The sequence below is a fragment of the Mirounga angustirostris genome, unplaced genomic scaffold (genome assembly GCF_029215605.1).
Source record: "Mirounga angustirostris isolate CCGP_5_RB_7025 unplaced genomic scaffold, mMirAng1.0.hap1 SCAF_16, whole genome shotgun sequence".
NCBI classification, from domain to species: Eukaryota; Metazoa; Chordata; class Mammalia; order Carnivora; family Phocidae; genus Mirounga; species Mirounga angustirostris.
The window spans coordinates 21,751,344-21,774,166 of NW_026991724.1; positions in this window are offsets into that span (position 1 = coordinate 21,751,344).

Consider the following 22,823-nt stretch of genomic DNA (forward strand, 5'->3'; position numbering starts at 1 on the left):
CTTTTTGGTTGTTTTCAAAAGAAGAGGGCAGAATAAAAATTGGTGAGAGCTCTCCATGTTTCCTGCCTTCAAGACACTTTCAGTCTGATAACTTAGAGGTAATATATCAGACTGAGTACATAAAGTATTAGAGAATACAGTTTTTAATTAAACATTTCATTTTGACATAGTTGTAAATTGGCATGCAGTTATAAGAAATAATACAGAAAGACCCCATATATTCTTTACACGGCTTTCCCATATGAGATCTCTTACAGAACCCTAATACAATATCACAAATGACATTATTGGTTATACATATATGATTCTGAGCATTTCCATTGCCACAAGAATCTCTCATATTGCCCTTTTAAAGTCCCCCTCACTTCCCCCCTGCCCCTGTCCTTTCTCGAAGCCCTAACATCTATTCTTCTCCATCTCTATAATTTTAAAATTTCAAGAATGTTATGTAAATGAAATAATATAGTATGCAGCCTTTTAGAATCAGTTTTTCTCACTGAGCATAATTCTCTGGAGATTCATCGGGATTGTTGAAGGTATCAATAGTCTGATACCTATTTAATTGTTGACTGGCATTCTATAGAATGGGTGTATAACAGTTCATTTCACCATTCAACCATTGAAGTATATCTAGATTGTTTGCAACTTAGGGCTCTTACAAATAAGGCTGCTAAAAATATCCATATACACATTTTGGTGTGAATGTAAGTTTTTGGAGTATGTGCCCAAGAGTACAGTTGTTGGGTCATGTGGTAGTTGCATTTTTAATTATTTAAGAAACTGTTTTCTTGAGTGGATGTGCCATTTTAAATTCTCACAAAATATGAATGAATCAGTTTCTATGCACCCTCATCAGGACATGCTGTCATCAGTGTTTGTGTGTGTGGGTACACACACGTGTCTATATGCATATATATGTATGTACACACACACACATACACCTTACATGCCTTTTTAATAGATGTTTAGTGATACTCATGTGGTTTAAATCTGCATTTCCCTAATGGCTAATGCATTGATTTTTTTCATGGGATTTTCCTCTTTTGGTGAAATGTCCTTTATGCCTTTTGAGCATTTTCTTTCCTTTTTTTTTTTAAAGATTTTATTTATTTACTTATTTAAGAGAGAGAGAGAGAGTGTGTGCATGAGCGTGAGCAGGGGGAGGAGCAGGGAGAGAGGGACAGGCTGACACGTGCTGAGCATGGAGCCCGAGGTGGGGCTTGATCCCACAATCCCAAGATCATGACCTGAGCCAAAATCAAGAGTCAGACACTTAGCTGACTATGCCACCCAGGCATCCTGAACATTTTCTATTTGGATTTTTTTTTTAATATTGAGTTTTGAAAGTTCTTTATATATTTTAGTAATAGTCCTTGATGGTTATATAGTTTGTAAATATTTTCTCCCAGTCTATAGCTTGTCTTTCCATCCTCTTCAAAGAGTATTCCATAGAGAAAAACTTATTAATTTTGATGAAATATGATACGATTTGTCATTTTTTAATATACAGGTTGTGATTTTGATATCAGGACTGTTAACTCTAGACTTTGCCCTTGCCTAGCCCTACATCCCAAAGATATTCTCCACCTCCCCACCAACCTTTTTTTTTTTCCTATTTTTTTCTTCTTTCATTTGTCTTTAAGTTTGTGATCCATTTTGATTTAATTTTTATATGAGATGTAGAATTTAGGTCAAGGTTCATTTTGCCTATGGAGGTCCAAATGAATTAGTACCACTTATTGGAAGACTATCTTTACTCCACTGAATTGCTTTTGCGTCTTTGTCAAAAATCAGTTGGGCATATTTTGTGTGGGTCTGTTTCATGATTCTCTGTTCTGAACCCTTGATCTATGTGTCCACCCCTCCACCTGCACTTCACAGTCCTGACTACTATAGCTATATAAAAAGAGTTGAAACCAGGTAGACTTATGATTCTTATTTTTCAAAAATATTCTATTTTAAATCCTCTGCTTTCCATATATATTTTAGAATAATCTTGCTTGTGTCTCCAAAACCTTTGGTGAGATTTTGCTAGCAATTGAGTAAAACCTTTATATCAGTTTGTGGAAAACTGATATGTTACTAAATTGAGTTTTCTAATCCATGAATATGTGCGTCTCTTCATTTATTTAGATTTTCCTTGATTTCTTTCATCAACATCTTTTAGTTTACAGCATATTACTCCTGACATTTTTTGTCAGATTTACACCTAATTATTTTTTTTTAAGATTTAATTTTATTTATGAGAGAGAGAGAGTGCGTGCGTGTGCATGCTCAAGCTGGGTGTGGGGCAGAAGGAGAGGGAGAGGGAAAGCAGACTTCCCACTGAGCGCTGAGCCCAGTGCTGGCTGGATCCCAGGACCCTGATATCATGACCTGAGCTGAAACCAACAGTCGATGCTTAACTGAATTAGCCACACTGGCGCCCCATAAGTATTTTGTTTTTGAGCAATTATATACTGTGTTGTTTTTTTCAGTGTTGGTACCCACATTTTCATTGCAAAATATATATAAATTCCATTGATTTATGTATGTTTATCTTGTACCCTGCAACCTATCTGAACTCACTATTATTTTTTGGATAACTTTTTTTAAAAATAGATTTTTTGGGATTGTCTATGTAGACAGTCATATCACATGCATACAGGAAGTTTTTATTTATGATCTTCATTCTTTTATTTTCTTTTTCTTGCCTTCTGCACTTGGTTAGAATATCTAGCACTATGTTGAATAAGAATGCTAAGAGCAGATATCTTTGCCTTTTTTCCTGATTATAGTAGGAATGCATTCAGTCAGTCTTTCATTATTAATAGTAATGCTGAGTTTTTATAAATGCTCTTTTCAAGTTCAAATGCATTCACAATTTTTTGTTGAATCATTTTTATGATGCCACTATAGAATCTTTGTCAGATAATTCTAACATCTTTTTCATCTCAGCATTGACACCTGTTGATTGTGTTTTGATTCAGTTTGTGGCTTCTTGGTATTATGACTCACATCATGTGGAAGACAATGCCTGTCAAATCCCTTGGTGGCGGTGAAAGTCCCGAACCTCTCTTCTAGGTCTCCTCTGACACCAACTGGCTGGGAGGAAGAGGAGTGACTTGTTACTGCTGGGTAACTGGGGACTGAAAGTCTAGGATGCTCACATCATCTCCTCTAAAACCATGATGAGGCATGGAGTTAAAGTTACCACCTGTCAGGGATGAAAGTCCTGGCTCCCTACTTGGCCTTCTCTGAAACCATCCTTGTGGGAGTGTTAGAACATTTCATTACAGCCTGGTGAGTGCCCCAAATGAACACTTTCTATGGTAATCTAGACTGATAACTCAGTTTTTCCTGGTGTGGATGGCAGTGGGGCCACCGTTTTGGCTGTGGTGTTTGGCTGTAGTACATTGATTATTGTCAAAAAGTTTCTTTCTTGATAGGCTGTCCCTTTTCTGGTATTTTGGCTTGAGAGTGCAGATGTTTACTGGTGATTTTTAGCTATGCTCATCAGCATTTCTGGGATGCTGACTTTTTTAGCATTCGGCGCCCTGAATGAACACTTTCTGTGGATGTTCTTCAATGCACAATTACAGAAATTTAAACATCAAATATTTTACTACATCAAATATTTTACTACAATGTAATCATAATATATTGTAGAGGAGGAAATAGCATGCTCTTTTTTTTTTTTTTTTTTAACCCTGCCTTGGGCATTTGGTGCAAATCCAGTTATCTTAAAAGGTTGAGTTGGAAACTCAATGTGGTTGGTACTGTGCTGGTTAATTTCAAGGTCAGTGAGAATTGTTAAGGTGACTCCCAAAGACCTAATCATTGTTCTTATTGAAACCTGATTTACTTCCAAAAGGCTTTTGGACTCTATTTAATCTCTAAAATCTATATGAACATGTTGAAAGGAAAAAAATAAATAAACAATTCAGAATACTTGGAGAAAGTCTGCTTTGGGCAAAGAATAAACTTGTAGTACAGTATGTTCTCTAAAATGCCCACAGCTATATTTCAATACCACATGCTCTTCCAGTATCTGGCCAAAAGGGAGATTAATTTCTTCTTTTTTGTTATGACCTTAATAAACACTAGCAGAAGTGACATTGTATGATATTCATGGCTACGTCATACAAGGTATAATATCTTCCTTGTGGTTCTTTCCCTTTTCTTATCTCTTTCTCTTTCCCCTTGCTCTGACCTTGTACTTAAGCTGTTATAAGGAATCCTAAGCCGCATGAGAAATTATGTTAGTATTGCAGTTGACAGACCCAGTTAAATTCTGAGGAGATGTAAGAGGTAGAATAAACAATCAGTCATACAAGTGAAAGAGTTTACAGATGATTTCAACCTCCAGCTTGCTAGCCACCAGAGTTGATATCAAGTGGTAAGCTTCACAATTGTTATTGAAGTCAAAGCAGATTTGCAATTTAGGCCAAATTCTTTATTCTTGATGAACCTTGGCATTACCTTCTACTAAAATAAGTGTAATATCTATTTTTCATAGTTGATACACAAATGAAATAATTTGACTAATTTAAAATTCCTGTTGGAGACACTAAATAAAGCTGATATTCTTTTCTGTATACTTAAACATAACTATGATGTTTGAAATTATTTATAATTCCTGATGATAGAAAATGTGAACTTCATTGGAAATAAATAATTAGTTTATGTAAAGAAGATTTGGATCCAGGCTTTATGGAGGGAAACAGTGCTCTTTAACAAGTTTTAACATTACTAACAGAGAAAATAAAGTAAGAAAGAGAAGCCCTGAGTGGAAATGTTATATAGCAAATCAGGAAAAAGGCAGGAGAAAATAATTAAATTCTTAAGGAAAGGAGAGGAGAGGACACAAAGTTGGAATAGATTCCTTTAAGTCTGGATTTGTAGGACACATGACTTCTGTCCCAGGATTAGTGCTTGGAGAAAAAAATGCATTGAAAAATGCACTTTAAAAATTGGGAGGTGGGGTGGCAAAGGATGGATTAGCCAATTAGTTCTCAATGTTGAAACCCTATCATCCAACGTATTTAAACAGCATCCTCAACCACTTAGATAACTTTTCCATTCTGGCTGTTAAAATGGCTTACTTTCTATTAGATTACCTCCTTCTATACACACAGAGCATATACCCCCTTTTTGGGAGGCACACACACATGAAATGTGTCATTCTTTCATTAAATTCTTTGTGAAGTTCTGGACACCTGGGTGGCTCAGTCTGTTAAGCTTCTGCCTTCGGCTCAGGTCATGATCCTAGGGTCCTGGGATGGAGTCCCACGTTGGGCTCCCTGCTCAACGGGAAGCCTGCTTCTCCCTCTGCCTGCTGGTCCCACTGCTTGTGCTCACTCACTCTCGCTCTCTCTGACAAATAAAAAAAAAAAAAAAATCTTTTAAAAATAAATTCTTTGTGATGTTCTAAATGAGTTACCATTACTATTCAGCCTTTTTTTTTTTTTTTTCAAGAAAATAAAAGGAAAAAGACTCTTTAAATAATTGCTTGTAGATGTTGCTTAGAAATCTCCTCACATCATAATATCCTTTCTTTGGACATGCTCTGTTTGCATCAAGCTAATTGGTTAATGTGGAAAGTATGTGGGATTTATGAAGTATTAACAGTAGGAATTATAATTGTGATTTACAAAATGTGTTCAGTACAGATTGTATTTGTTTCTTATAAAGTTAACATATCTCAGATTTTGTGACTTAAAAAATATGAATTATGAACTGTTTCTGTGACTTAATCTCACATTTTATAATTTCATAACAAAACTCTAATAACTGACCATTATTATGAATTTAGGAATGAATTTCAGGGGAGTATGGAAGAGTTGGGAGAATTTTTCATTCTAATATGTCTTCAAAGAAAGAACTCTCCCTCTTTTACTAATGGAGAGTAATGGGGAAAAAAAATAACAGTGATTACATGTGCATATACCTGGGATATTGTTTTGTTTGTGCTTTCCTCAAACGTCATGTGATTATTTTGCATTAAAAACAAGAAGAAAACCCACTTGCTCACTGACAGTCAATCATTATTTGAGAAATGATCATTTGATAAGCATTGTTGCCACATCTTAGGATTTCACAAACCCTAAGAAACTGATTTGCTTAAATGAATCTTATAGTTGTAACTATGAAATAATTATAGTATAAGAAGACATCTTACATTTTTATTGACCCATTTTATTCCCACCAATGTAGTTCACAGATAAATTTTCCTCTGCAAGTGTGAGAAAAGACAAACACGCCAAGACTAAATTAATGCAAAATATAATAAAGGTATTGTTTATGGTGTTGCAAAAATGTAATTATCTAAAGTCTTTGCCTTAAGAGTAGGAGATCTAAGATTTGTGAGACACATCTGGTATCAAGCCCATTTTCTGCTACACTACATTATTTTTAAACATATTTATTTCATTACTATAGCAGGACCAATAATAAAAATGCATTTGAGTTGTTTTGTTTTTAAATGTCTAAAGAAACAAAATTATCCTCTTTGGCCATCCAAAAGCCAGATTTCAGATAAACTGAAAATGAAAAATACATAACAAAACAAAAAACTAATGCAAAAACCCAAGGGTTTTACTAAATACTGTTTACTGAGCCCCAGGATGTTTTAGTCTCATGGTTGAAAAAGCCTGTTCATATGTATTGGTAACAGAAGCAGAATATAAGGACTAACATACATATTTTAAGATACTATGGATTTATGTTATTGTGACCACTGAAGGGATATGCACTTACTCTGGAAAAGATGTTTTGACTACAGATATCCCTTACTTAAAACTCAGACTTCTTAATTTATTAGCTGTATTGCTTATTATTTGTGGACCTCAATTATCAGGCTTTGTATTAGACACCTAACAAGAGGCTAGACTCTGTTGAAAAAATACAAATAAAATGGTTTTTTTTCCTTGAAATACTGTTTAAAGATTCTTTACAAAGTTTTGTTTAACATGATATTTGAGAAGAGGTGTTTTCATTCTCCTTTGTGCTTTTCCATTTGGAATTGATAATGACCCAGGGTTCTCTGGAAGGCACAGAGTAATCTATATTGAAAGATTCTTATTGGTTGAGCAAGATGTAAAAGGGAGAGATATTTTGTTTCCATGGTGATCAAATCTACTCTCTTGATACAGTTGGATTCGGACCTATAGGGAATGTTTACAACTGAAACTTAACATATCCTTTATTCATTTTCAAAAGAAATAGAAAGCAACTTGACATTTATGTATCTATATTCTATACATCTATAATTATATGTCTATATTTATATGTCTACAATATATAACCTTGTCTGTGAGGCCAGTCAACTTCAAAAATATTTAATGTTAGGCAACATATTGGAATCCTTCAGCATTATTCACTTGAATTCTATTTATTTATTTATTTATTTATTTATTTATTTATTTATTTATTTACAAATGCAGTTTTTAAACATCTGATGGATGCTGGGCTATATAAACATAATCAGAGGGGTGCCTGGGTGGCTTAGTTGGTTAAGTGTCTACCTTTGGCTCAGATCATGATCGTGGGGTCCTGGGATCAAGCCCCATGTCTGGTTCACTGCTCAGGGAGACTGCTTCTCCCTTTCCCTCTGCCACTCCCCCTGTTTGTGCTCTTTCTCTCTGTCAAATAAGTAAGTAAAATCTTTTTTTTTTTAATTCAAAAATAGAAAAATAAATAAACATCAGCAGAAACCAAATATGAATAAGGAAAGAGAACTATTTTGAGTCAACTTCTAGGATGGCTATGTAAGAAACTCCATGACTCTGACCCTCTGGAAAACAACTGAAACTGGTGAAAATTACCAAAAATAAACATATAAAGTATGTTAATTTTGAGCTAGCATTATAGCAAATGAAGTAACATTTATTCAAGAAAATCTGCTTAATCTAAATGAGAACAGTAAGAGTTGGTGAAAGTGGAGCCATGACCCACTGCCTTACTCATCTTCTTCCCAACTCAAGATTATAGAAGCTCATCTGCAGGTTGTGTTTCCAAAAGGTGAGGTTTCCTCACCCAGCTCCCAGAATTACTGGAAGAAAGAGTCCACCAGAATTTATTTTTCCTCCCAGCTTCATATTTTATATGCTAAATTTCAGATGAGTGCAGCCAGGAAGCCAGGGGCTCCTTCTTCATCTATCCTTTATTCATATGATAAGGTTCTATTTAAGAAATGGCAGGCTGAGATTTCTGTAATAAAATGTAAAGTTACATCACCTGCAATGGAAAATATCCTAAAGAGGGTTCAAATGGACCTTAACTGGCAGAAGAAATGATTTGCAAACTTAAATATAGATTGATAGAAATGATGCAATCCAAACAACAGTAAGATAAAGACTAAGAGAAAACCTTAAAATCAGCAAGATAGTATCAGTTCATTACATATAGTGGGAGTCTGAAAAAATTACAAGCTTGCTTTCCAGCAAACAAAAGAGAGGCCAGGAAGCAGTGATATGACATATTCAAGATACTATAAAAAACAAGAAAAAACAAACAAACAAGTAAGACTCTTATACCCAGCAAAACTATCCTTTGGAATGCAAATAAAAACATAGAGAGTTCATAGGAAAGAAAAACTGAGGGAAGCTGTTGCTATCAGACCCAGTTTACAAGATATACCAAAGAAAGTTCTTTCAGATGAAAACAAATGTACCCAGACAGTAATTTAAATCCACAAGAGAAAAGAAACAAAACAAAACCAGGCACTGGTAAAGATGATTATGTAATTGTAAAAGATCATTTCTATGAATATTTTTTTCTCCTTTCTTCTCTTAACTGATTTAGACATCAATTATATAAAATCATATTTACAAAACAATATTCTAGGATCTATGTCACACATATAATTATAATATATTTCTCAATAATCACACTAAACTGGTGGATGGGATAAAATAAATATCAGTGTAAGAACATGACACCAAATGTCAGCTACAATAAGGAACAACTGTTGAGGAGAAACAGAAATATAAATAAAAAGATAATTTAAAAGCTCTGTAAAAAAACTCTATCAATAATTACCTCAAATATTAATGGAATAAACTACCCAGTCAAAGTGTTCCTAGACTTGATTAAAACAAATAAACAAGATTCTACTACATGCCATCTACTGGAAACATCCATTTGATTCAAAGACACAAGTAGAAAATAAAATGAAAGAAAAAGTCATATCATTCTGTTGGCAACAGTAAGAAATTATGAGAGCCTATTATAAGACAAAACAGATAAGACAAAAATGTTCCTAAAGAATCAGAAGTACTTTCCTAATTATAAAAGTATTGCATAACATTAGTATTATATAACAATTATGTAGAATTATGTGCATGTATGCAACTAACTACAGATATATATACATGTATATACAATATATATAAAATGTACAGTGGTTTGATAGCAAAACTATTTTCCACATGCAAAATAATGAAATTAGGCCCATTATCTTACTCTATATACAAAAGTCAACTCAAAATATATTAGATTTATATGTAAGACCGTAAAAAAATGTAAGACCATAAAGCTATTAGAAGAAAAACATAGGAAACCTTGACATTGCTATGGGTAATGATTTCTTGGATATAACCTAAAAGTATAGGCAACAAAAGTAGACATAGAGAAATGGGATTGTGTCAAAATAAAAAGCTTCTGCACAGCCAAGGAGACCCAACAGAGTAAAGAGAGAGCCTAAGAAATGGGAGAATTTATTTGTAAACCATATATCTGATAAGGGGTACTTCACTATCATCAGAGAAATGCAAATCAAACCATAATGTGCTATCACCTCACAGCTGTTATAATGGCTATTATCAAAAAGACAAAATATAGAATGTGTCAGTGAGGATGTGGAAAAAAGGGAACCTTTATATGCCATTGGTGAGAATGTAAATTGGTGCAACCATTATGGAAAACATATGGAGTTATGGAGGTTCCTCAAGAAATTGAAAATAGAACTACCATATGATTCAGCAAACCCCTTCTGGTTATTTATGAAAAGTAGATAATATCAGTATCTCAAAGAGATATCTGCATTTCCATGTTTATTGCAGCATTATTTACAACAGCCAAAATGTGGAATGAATCAAGTGTCCATCAACAGAGAATGGAATATTATTCAGCCATGAGAAAGAAGGAAATCCTGCCATTTTTAAAACATGGGTGAACCTGGAGGACATTTTGCTAAGCAAAATAAGCCAGACACAGAAACACAAATACTGTATGATCTCACTTTTATATGGAATAAAGAAAAAAAAAAGTTGACCTCCAAAAAGCAGAGCAGGACAATGTTTACCAGGAGTTTTGGGGTGGATGGGTTGGGATTGGTGAAAGGGTACAAAGTTGCACTTACATAGTATGAGTGTCTAAAGATCTAATATACAGTCATGATAAATATAGTTGATAATATTATATTGAATAATGGAAATACATTAAGAGAGTAGATTTCAGTTGCTCTCACCACAAAAAAACAAACAGTGTGACATGATATGCTAATTAGCTTGACTTTAGTAATCATTTCAATCAGTATATCAAATCATCATGTTATACATTTTAAATATATATAATTTTTATTAAGTATATATATAAATAAAAGACTACTTGTATACCTGGATAGCCTACAGATATGTTCTTGCCCCCCTTGTCAGCCTCCCAAATTCCAGTCATTCAAAAAATTAGATTGCTAGATTTTGTTTATAGTACTTAGCATTACCTGAATTTTTATGAACATGCATATATTTTTTCTGTTTTTGTCAGTTCACACCTCACTTATTATTACATGAACATTATGATATAAACACCAAGAAGGAATGTATCACTCTTATACTGTAATGACTAGTATAGTGCTTGACATAGTACACATGTGTACATACTCATATGTGATAATTTTAGACTCTACCATGTCTTCTTTTGAGTCACTAGGGAATTCTTAAGTAGCGATATATGAATTTTAAAGTAAAAACTTAAGATCTGAGTTTAAAAATATGCATTACCTTTCATTTCTCTGATCTATCACACCCTCAGCTCTATCATACTTGGATATCCAAGTACACTCCCATTGCTTACTATTCCCCAGGGCCCAGCTTGGATGTGGATATATGAGTAGGCAGACAGCTGCTCTTTCATCTTTCTCTGTCACTTCCCTAAACCTGCATAATTCAAGAAAGTCTTTTTGGAGAAAAATACCAATAATCTGATTTTGGGGAACCTCCTGAGTAAACATACATTGAATACTTACAGAGTCAACATTATGGAGTAAGTGAATGATATATTCAAAACATATCTTTCCCCGGGCGCCTGGGTGGCTCAGTTGGTTAAGCGACTGCCTTCGGCTCAGGTCATGATCCTGGAGTCCCTGGATCGAGTCCCGCATCGGGCTCCCTGCTCAGCAGGGAGTCTGCTTCTCCCTCTGGCCCTCCCCCCTCTCATGTGCTCTTTCTCATTCTCTCTCTCTCAAATAAATATATAAAATCTTTAAAAAAAAAAATATCTTCCCCCTTCTCTACAAGTCTACTAGAACAGTAACATCAAAATTCTCTAGTAAATAGAATTTTTGCAAAGAGAATGTTTGAGCTGTTGTTACAATTTCAAGATTGTGTATTTCCCCACTAGACCACATAGATGTACTAATACATTAAGTGTGTTTGTTTTTTTAAGTTGGAATCATATTGACTCATTTTAGTAAAGCAAACTTGTTTTGTGAAATAAAAGCATTAGCTAGGAATAATGTTTATATTAATAATTAATAAAAATAAAAATAAATTTTCTTTAATAAAATATAGTAAACATTTTTTTAAAGGGGGAGGGAGTAAAATAAATAAATAAATAAATTCTTATGGTAAATAGGAAACTAATGTTTGTCCAAGCCAGTTTTAAAAACATGGCTTAAAAGTCAGATTTACTTTATAGTATGTCCCAATTTAATGAAATTCAGTAGACAATTTTAACAAATCTTTGTAACATGTCTTTGTGAGGAAACCATGTTGCTGAAGATTCAGTATCATTTCAAAAGGTTCTTATAAAAGGCCATTTAATGTTAATCTGCAAGTTGTAGTGCTTATAACACCTTGGGGTAATATTTGGATCTACGATTCTCTGTTTGCTTCTCTCAGCTAACATTAGACAACTCAATAGGCGGAGAAAATGCTAGTTCGGCTTCTTGTTCATTAGCATGCCTGAATTTAGGGATATTTGATTTTATTCTGGCAATTAAAATATAAATCAGACACATTGTCACCATGAGTTTCTCCATGGGACACATATTCCTTACTCCTTGCTCTGTGAAGAACCATTTGCTCTACCATCTCCTTGAGCTAAAATTTCATTTTGCATTTATTCAGGCATGAAATGCATCAAGCTGCCTGACACATGGCAGTAAAACATTTTGTCTATACATTTTGTCTATTGTCAGTTCCAACTTGTTGACCAACTATTTCAGATGGAAGGAAGAGCCTCCAAATAGAGTAAAAAAAAATTGGCACCCAAAGTCATCTTATCTTATTTTCCCAAACTTTCCCAATGCCCCTGAGATTCTTACTCTAAGCTGCTCTCTTCTCAATATACTTGCTTGAACCGACCTGACATTGCCAAATGTTTATACTATTGTAATGATCTAGTATTGTCTACTTTAGTTTACTTTTTAGTAGAGAGGACGGCTTAGCTCCTTGAAATCAGGCCTGTGGTGAGCCACGGTTTATGTCCTCAGAGGATATGGAAATTACCATCTGCTATTGTCAGCTGAATTATTGCTACATTGGTCACAGAAATACTCAGTAAGGCATAGAACAATTCATTGATTTCCATCTCTGTGTTTTTTATTCATTCATTTGATAATCTTTTACTGATTGCAATGATATTAAAATTAGAATGCCAAATAAATTTTTCTGGTATTTAAAGAGATTCCATTTTTTATAGGGGAAATAAACAAGTGAATCAATGATAAAATATTAAATTAGAGGGCACCTGGGTGGCTCAGTTGGTTAAGCGACTGCCTTCAGCTCAGGTCATGATCCCGGAGTCCCTGGATCGAGTCCCGCATTGGGCTCCCTGCTTGGCAGGGAGTCTGCTTCTCCCTCTAACCCTCCTCCCTCTCATGCTCTCTGTCTCTCATTCTCTCTCTCTCAAATAAATAAATAAAATCTTTAAAAATATATATATTAAATTAGATCTTTGAATAGGTACAACACTATTATGAAGTAAAGGAATGGGGGGAGGGGTGTCCCATTTTAGTTAGTGTTTTCCTAAAAGGAGACACTGCAGTAAGGCCTTGAGTACAGGTACTTCAGTTGGGAGCGATCAGGAATTACAAGCAAGGGAGTGAGTAAAATGAGAAAGGAAGGAAGGAAGGGTGGAGGGAGGGAGGGAGGGAAGGAAAGAAGGAAGGAAGAAAGGAAGGAAGGAAGGAAGGAAGAAAGAAAGAAAGAAAGAAAGAAAGAAAGAAAGAAAGAAAGAAAGAAAGAAAGAGAAAGAGGAAGGAAGGAAGAAAAAAGAAAGAAAAAAGAAAGAAACAAAGAAACAAAGAAACAAAGAAAGAAAGAGAAAGAGGAAGGAAGGAAGAAAAAAGAAAGAAAGAAAGAAAGAAACAAAGAAACAAAGAAACAAAGAAAGAAAGAAAGAAAAGGGAAGAGAAAGGAAAGGAAAGGGAGAAAGAAAGAAAGAAAGCGAAAGAAAGAAAGCGAAAGAAAGAAAGAAAGATAATAGAAGGTATGTTAGTTACTGCTGGGCTGGGGGAACTGAAGCTCAAAGACATTGAGGACCTGTTGAGAAATGGTATGGAGCATGCTCAGAACTATAGACTCAGAGGACTGGAGACTGGGCTATTTATATACCAACTCCCACTTTCTAATGGCAAAGGGTTGCCCCCTGGGTGTTAATTTCTCACATTTCAAAATAGAGAACTGCTTTCATTTAGCATAGCCCAGGAATGTTGGGAGAAAATTCTTGGGAAGAGAAGAGGAGAGATGCAGGCACTTGAGTTAGGAAGCTGCCAGCATGTGAAAAACACCTTATCACAGTTAACAGGTGAATGCAGCTTGGCCTGGGGGATGAGATGGATGAGATACAGCATCAATATCATTTTCAACTGTCCCTTCCTTATCCTCTTAGTTAATAGTCATCTTAATTCCATGTTATCAGTATTAATGTCCCCATTTTACAGAACAGAAAAGGTATTTTGTTTTTGTGTTTTCTTTTAGTGAATACATATAAACCTACTCATACTTTCTGGATCATGACCTAAATTAGATTGATTGAGATACTGAAAATTTTGAATTGCAACCTCTTTTAGAACTTTACCACTGGTCTGTGAGTACCACTGAAAAGAACTCCCTTTAATCACACAACTTGTAGTGTTTGATACTAACTCGTTTTTGTTTCTCCTACCTCCCTACAGTGCAGGTGATGAATTTAGAGGGGTGTTTTGAATGCTATGGTTAAATGCTTGGGACCATCACTAGACTCCTCAGCTCTGTTGTTCTTATGGAGTTTTGTGTCCAGGCTACCTACTGAAGTAAAATAATATGATCATTCACAGATGCATGAGTCCTCCACTGCTTAGCCATGAAGTTAGTACTAGATTGTTAAGACTTGTTGATCTAGCTCTGACCCTAGGGCAAATTGGAAGGTAACAGATTTTAATGTGGTTTCAGATAAGTAACTATGTTTTCTGTGTAACCCAATTCTGTATTGACTTCTCTGTTCTTGAGGCAAAATTCCCCAGAGCCTGAGGCTGTGCTTTCTCCCCCTAGTTCTTCCATCTCTACTCCCTAAATGACCTAATGTCTGAGAAGAGAGTTGGGAGTCTCTGCATGCTGGGATTGTCCCTTGCTGTGTGACCTAGATACCCAGGTTTTGGCATAGCACCTAAGAGGTAGTTTGAATGAAGGATCAGTGCCTTGTAGCTTTTCTACCCAGATCACTCCCTATTTCTTGACATTGGAACAATATAAGACTGGAGTTGCGTATTCCTTGCTTTGTCCACTCTCATGATATAAAGTAAGGATAAAACAAGCAGGTACAGCCAAACCTAACTTGTCTGGATAAAATCAATTTCAAATGGATATTACCCTTCAAGACATGAATAAGCAAATAATTCAAATAGACTGGGGTATTTTGTAAAAGGAAATAGATATAGGTTAGGAAAGGCAGAATGTGAAGTGCCTTCTCTGGCTAAGATATAATGGGGAACTATTGATGATTTTTAACCATTAGGATGAGATTTCAAACCAGCTGGTCTGATGCTTTTGGTTGAAATGCATGCAATGGATTTCAGCCTATCTCTTTGTTAAAAACTATTTGTGATACTTCTGTGATTAGGAAACCTGACTTTACTGGTGAATCCAGTCTAAATGATTCCCACTGGAAGCAGGAGATATCTGTGTAATACTTAGACAAATGTGGTTAATATAGCCTATCATTAATTTGTCAGGTCTAATTAATGGTATCAGTTACCAGATGCAGAGGGAGACCATTACACTTCCTAGGAGTATAAAAAAAGCAGTCAAGAATACTGCTGAAACCTATACTCTCCCTAGATCACTGGAAGTAATGGGGTGAAAAATAGTAAGCTAAACAGAGAGAATACTTAACACAATTAAGAATATGCATAGTGGTGACTCTGTTCAACTCTGTTCTAGGTGGGCCCAAACATCTAGGGCTAAAGTAAGAAAAAAGTAATCCAAGAAACAGACTTCTAGGTTGTACCAAGTTGAGGTTAACATCCACACAGATATTGTCTTGGGCTTTTCCCTGTAATCTAGCTCCTCTATCGTCTTGATTATTAGTTAGTTGAACTGATGGGACACTAGGAAAACTACACACACACACACACATATGTATAATATATGTATGCATGTGCATGTAAAATATATATTAAACCATATATACATTAACATAGAGATGTATTTAAACATCACATATATATGTACATACACACACATATATATGTATATTAACTTTGAGGTTCCAGGGTCATAGTCTTTCTTTCAAAGCTCCATGTGCCATGCTTTTTTTTTTTTTAAACTTCTCCACAAAACTTTTCCCAAGATGGAACTAACTAGACAAGATGTGGCCGTATCTCTAATCAGTATATTACTTACTTGCTTAAATTTTTGTAATTATAGTACTTAACACCATAAAACAGGAACTCTGTTGACATGAACACAGCAATCAGATATAAGAAATATGCTCATTTAAAAGTCCACCTTTATCTCTACCTGGTCAGATTTTTGCTATGCTTTTAGTTTCACTAACTCTTCAGTGTAATAAAGTACAAACCATACTCAGCTCTGCTTTCTTCCACCTTTTTTGGTCCCTTTACTCCAGTAATAATTTATATACCTGGCTATAGTTTCCTTAATTGAGCAATTTGCTTTGTAAATTTGATAACTTAAATCTTGGTATTTGTACTACCTAACTTTGATATCTTTCTCTACTTTTATTTAATAGATCCCTTCATCCATCCTTTAAGTGATTGATATTTCCTCTCATCATATACTGCTTTGATGTGTGTGTGTGTGTGTGTGTATTCTTCCATTTCTTGCATTTATGTCCTTTCCTCCTTCTTTAAGCTACCACTATCTTAACTCAAGATTCCATTATTTTTGTTCAAATTGTTGGCGTTTTCTTCTGACCCTGTTCCCTCTTTCAATCCTTGCCCCTTAAAATCATTTGACATGCTGTGATTGTGTCAATCACCTATTAAAAAACATATAAACTCCTTGCCCAGCTGTCAAAATCCTTTACTATTTGGAATGAACTTCACTTTGTTGGCTCCATCTATCATCCTGTGTTCTATCCACATAGAATTTCTAATCCATTCTCTGGGATTTATTTATTCATTTGTTTGTTTGTTTGTTTTTGAACTAGACTATCCTCCCTTTTTCTTTTTCATTGGTAAGAATTATATTTATCTTTTTAGAATCATTTCAATTCTCTCTTCTAAGAACTCTTATGTAGCTTCTCCCACCACCACCCCCAAAATTTGATCACTTCAATTTTGTATTTCCAACACAAATTTACTTATAACTTTGGCTTTTGATTTTGGTTTCCTAATTTTCTGAAATTCCTAAGTATAACTCATTATCCTGTCTTAGGTTCTTATTTTATATTTATCTCTTTACATTTATCATTGAACATGTCATAGTGTTTATACACGTAAATCCTTTGTACAATGGCATTTACACAAGTCCAGATTGCTGAAAAAGAGGCACCTATATTAATGGTTTTTGAGTTCCTTTTATTAGGCAAACATACTGAAGGATTTTATGCACATTCTCGTATTATATCCTCTCAATAACCATGGAAGTATACCATGTGATTTATTATCCAAACATGGCTGCATTTTACAATAAAAGGGAAGACTGTTACTACCTCCAGAAAAACAGAGGTAATTTAGAACTTCCCTGGGTAAACCAACATGTATAGACATCCTATCTATATGGGATATGAAATTTTGCTCTTAGGGAGATAAAGAGTTTTTCCCAAGAGCCTGAATGTTAACCCAAGGTAGTCTAAGCCCACACATAGTTTTTGATCATGCAAGATAATGCTGTTTCTTTGCTACATAAAGAGCCTTCGTTTGTATTTTTTGAGTTATGTAGAATTTGAAACTATCCCCCAAGATCCAGGCCCCAAGGGTTATATGTATGTTATCTCGTCTCTTCAATCAAACACTAATCTAGGTACTGCTGGGCAGGGCTTTTGTGACCTTAAGATCAAAAGATTATGCTGGGTGAGGCTGACCTAACATGTGAGCCCTTTGGCAACTTTCCTCCAGCTGGTCCTTGAAGACCTTACAGGTAAATATTTATCCTGGCTTGGAAGAAAGCCAACAGTGTTGCTGTGAACTGGTTTTAGAGGCCGTTTGGTGAGGAAAGCAGGCAGCCTTACAAATTGAGATTTGTCCCTATTTAAAAGCTAACAAGAAAATGGTACCTCAGTATTACAACCGAGAGGAACGTAATTCTGCCAACAACTTAAATGAGCTTGAAGTAGGACACTGAGTCTCGTATGAGCTGTGTTGTAGCAAAACTTTGATTATACTCTTTTGAAACTATGAGCCAAGAATCCAGGTATACCATGCCTGGACTTCTGACCTATGGAAATTATGAGGTAATAAATTTATGGTGTTTTAAACTGCTAAGTTTATAGTAATTTGTTACACAGTAAAAGAGAGCCAACATGATTTTTCTTTGTTTCTGAGAGCCAACATGATCTTTAAATGAACTGAATAAACGAATTACAGAGTACCTGTCATTCTGGATAAAACTACGTATTTTATTTGAACGTAAATATTAATTTATAAGTTGGCATATCATTTACTAAATTATCATCCAAAGGCTAATCTTCAATATAGAGTATTCCGTTCCATAGGCATTTAGTATATGCCTACAAAAATGCACAAGATGGAGGAGAATGAAAGCCATTTACTGGCTAATTCAAGGGCAAAGCACTTTAATATAGATTGGAGTTAGAGGTTAAATATCATTTTTGAGGGGCTTGGGTCAAATGGCATGTCTCTAAAATTGGCTTTATTCTGCAATCCCACTTGAATTTGTAAGCAGTAAAATTAATGAAAGAAATCTCAGATAATGTCTATATACTGACCTTTCTTATTTTGAAGAGTATAGTTCATGTTCCTTCTAATATCTTACACGTCAAATGTCATTGCACCCAAACTAGCAGGGTAAGAGTCACCTCATTGTACATAGAATATATGCCTCTATTACACATATTAACATTTTATTTCTAAGATAATTGTCAGTGTACTATGTTCCAACTCTTCTCTCCTTTTATGACCTTATTTTATATACATTTTTCTGAACTCTAGGGCCTTCGTTTTTGTCATTTTAATTTTCAATTTCTATTCTAATTCCCCCCCCTAAGGTTTTTTGTTTTTTTTTTTACTTTTTTTATTGTTATGTTAATCCCCATACATTACATCTTTAGTTTTAGATGTAGTGTTCCATGATTCATTGTTTGTGCGTAACACCCAGTGCTCCATGCAGAATGTGCCCTCCTCAATACCCACCACCAGGCTAACCAAACCTCCCACCCGCCTCCCCACTAGAACCCTCAATTTGTTTTTCAGAGTCCATCGTCTCTCATGGTTCGTTTACCACTCCGATTTCCCCCCTTTCATTCTTCCCCTCCTGCTACCTTCTTTTTTTTTTTTTTTTTTTCCTTAACATATATTGCATTATTTGTTTTGGAGGTACAGATCTGAGATTCAACAGTCTTGCACAATTCACAGCACTTACCAGAGCACATACCCTCCCCAGTGTGTATCACCCAGTCACCCCATCCCTCCTACCCCACCCCTCACTCCAGCAACCCTCAGTTTGTTTCCTGAGATTAAGAATTCCTCATATCAGTGAGGTCATATGATACATGTCTTTCTCTGTTTGACTTATTTCGCTCAGCATAACACCCTCCAGTTCTATTCACGTCGTTGCAAATGGCAAGATCTCATTCCTTTGATGGCTGCATAATATTCCATTGTATATATATATACCACATCTTCTCTATCCACTCATCTGTCGATGGACATCTTGGCTCTTTCCACAGTTTGGCTATTGTGGACATTGCTGCTATAAACATCGGGGTGCACGTACCCTTTCGGATCCCTACTTTTGTATCTTTGGGGTAAATACCCAGTAGTGCAATTACTGGATCATATGGTAGCTCTATTTTCAACTTTTTGAGGAACCTCCATACTGTTTTCCAGAGTGGCTGCACCAGCTTGCATTCCCACCAACAGTGTAGGAGGGTTCCCCTTTCTCTGCACCCCCACTGACATCTGTCGTTTCCTGACTTGTTAATTTTAGCCATGCTGACTGGTGTGAGGTGCTATCTCATTGAGGTTTTGATTTGGATTTCCCTGATGCCAAGTGATATTGAGCTCTTTTTCATGTGTCTGTTGGCCATTTGGATGTCTTCTTTGGAAAAATGTCTGTTCATGTCTTCTGCCCATTTCTTGATGGGATTATTTGTTCTTTGGGTGTTGAGTTTGATAAGTTCTGTATAGTTCTTGGATACTAGCCCTTTATCTGATATGTCATTTGCAAATATCTTCTCCCATTCTGTCCGTTGTCTTTTGGTTTTGTTGACTGTTTCCTTTGCTTTGCAAAAACTTTTTATCTTGATGTAGTCCCAATAGTTCATTTTTGCCCTTGCTTCCCTTGCCTTTGGCAATGTTTCTAGGAAGAAGTTGCTGTGGCTGAGGTTGAAGAGGTTGCTGCCTGTATTCTCCTTCAGGATTTTGATGGACTCCTGTCTCACGTTGAGGTCTTTCAACCATTTGGAGTCTATTTTTGTGTGTGGTGTAAGGAAATGGTCCAGTTTCATTTTTCTGCATGTGGCTATCCAATTTTCCCAACACCATTTGTTCAAGAGACTCACTTTTTTCCATTGGACATTCGTTCCTGCTCTGTCAAAGATGAGTTGACCATAGAGTTGACGGTCCATTTCTGGGCTCTCTATTCTGTTCCATTGATCTATGTGTCTGTTTTTGTGCCAGTACCATACTGTCTTGAGGATGACAGCTTTGTAATAAAGCTGGAAGTCCGGAATTGTGATGCCACCAGCTTTGCTTTTCTTTTTCAACATTCCTCTAGCTATTCGGGGTCTTTTCTGGTTCCATACAAGTTTTAGGATCATTTGTTCCATTTCTTTGAAAAAAGTGGATAGTATTTTGATGGGGATTGCATTGAACGTGTAGATTGCTCTAGGTAGCATTGACATCTTCACTATATTTGTTCTTCCAGTCTATGAGAATGGAACGTTTTTCCATTTCTTTGTGTCTTCCTCAATTTCTTTCATGAGTATTTTATAGTTTTCTGAGTACAGATCCTTTGCCTCTTTGGTTAGATTTATGCCTAGGAATCTTATGGTTTTGGGTGCAATTGTAAATGGGATCGACTCCTTAATTTCTCTTTCTTCTGTCTTGTTGTTGGGGTAGAGAAATGCCACTGACTTCTGTGCATTGATTTTATATCCTGCCACTTTACTGAATTCCTGTATGAGTTCTAGCAGTTTTGGGGTGGAGTCTTTGGGGTTTTCCACATAAAGTATCATATCTTCTGCAAAGTGAGAATTTTACTTCTTCTTTGCCAATTTGGATGCCTTTTATTTCTTTTTGTTGTTTGATTGCTGTGGCTAGGACTTCTAATACTATGTTGAATAGGAGTGGTGATAGTGGACATCCCTGCCACGTTCTTGACCTTAGGGGGAAAGCTCTCAGTTTTTCCCCATTGAGAATGATATTCGCTGTAGGTTTTTCATAGATGGCTTTTATGATATTGAGGCATGTATGTTCTATGCCTATACTCTGAAGAGTTTTGATCAAGAAAGGATGCTGTACTTTGTCAAATGCTTTTTCTGCATCTATTGAGAGGATCATATGATTCTTCTTCTTTCTTTTGTTAATGTATTGTATCACATTGATTGATTTGCAGATGTTGAACTGAACTTGCAGCCCAGGGATAAATCCCACTTTGTCGTGGTGAATAAGCCTTTTAATGTACTGTTGGATCCTACTGGCTAGTATTTTGGTGAGAATTTTTGCATCCATGTTCATCAGGGATATTGGTCTGTAATTCTCCTTTTTGATGGGGTCTTTGTCTGGTTTGGGGATCAAGGTAATGGTGGCCTCATAAAATGAGTTTGGAAGTTTTCCTTCCATTTCTATTTTTTGGAACACTTTCAGAAGAATAGGTATTAATTCTTCTTGAAATGTTTGGTAGAATCCCCCTAGGAAGCCATCTGGCCCTGGGCTTTTGTTTGTTGGGAGATTTTTGATGCCTGCTTCAATTTCCTTAGTGGTTATAGGTCTGTTCAGGTTTTCTATTTCTTCCTGGTTCAGTTTTGGTAGTTGATACATCTCTAGGAATGCGTCCATTTCTTCCAGATTATCTAATTTGCTGGCATAGAGTTGCTTATAATATGTTCTTATAATTGTTTGTATTTCTTTGGTGTTGGTTGTGATCTCTCCTGTTTCATTCATGATTTTGTTGATTTGGGTCATTTCTCTTTTCTTTTTGATAAGTCTGGCCAGGGGTTTATCAATCTTGTTCATTCTTTCAAAGAACCAGCTCCTAGTTTCGTTGATCTGTTCTACTGTTCTTTTAGTTTCTATTTCATTGATTTCTGCTCTGATCTTTATTATTTCTCTTCTCATGCTGGGTTTAGGCTTTATTTGCTGTTCTTCCTCCAGCTCCTTTAGGTATAGGGTTAGGTTGTGTACTTGAGACCTTTCTTGTTTCTTGAGAAAGGCTTGTATTGCTATATACTTTCCTCTTAGGACTGCCTTTGCTGCATCCCAAAGATTTTGAACAGTTGTGTTTTCATTTTCATTGGTTTCCATGATTTTTTTAAATTCTTCTTTAATTTCCTGGTTGACCCATTCATTCTTCAGTAGGATGCTCTTTAGCCTCCATGTATTTGAGTTCTTTCCGACTTTCCTCTTGTGATTGAGTTCTAGTTTTAAAGCACTGTGGTCTGAAAATAGGCAGGGAATGATCCCAATCTTTTGGTACCGGTTGAGACCTGATTTATGACCTAGGATGTGATCTATTCTGGAGAATGTTCCATGGGCACTAGAGAAGAATGTGTATTCCGTTGCTTTGGGATGCAATGTTCTGAATATGTCTGTGAAGTCCATTTCGTCCAGTGTGTCATTTAAAGTCTTTATTTCCTTGTTGATCTTTTGCTTAGACGATCTGTCCATTTCAGTGAGGGGGGTGTTAAAGTCCCCCACTATTATTGTATTGTTGTCGATGTGTTTCTTTGCTTTTGTTATTAATTGCCTTATATAATTGGCTGCTCCCATGTTAGGG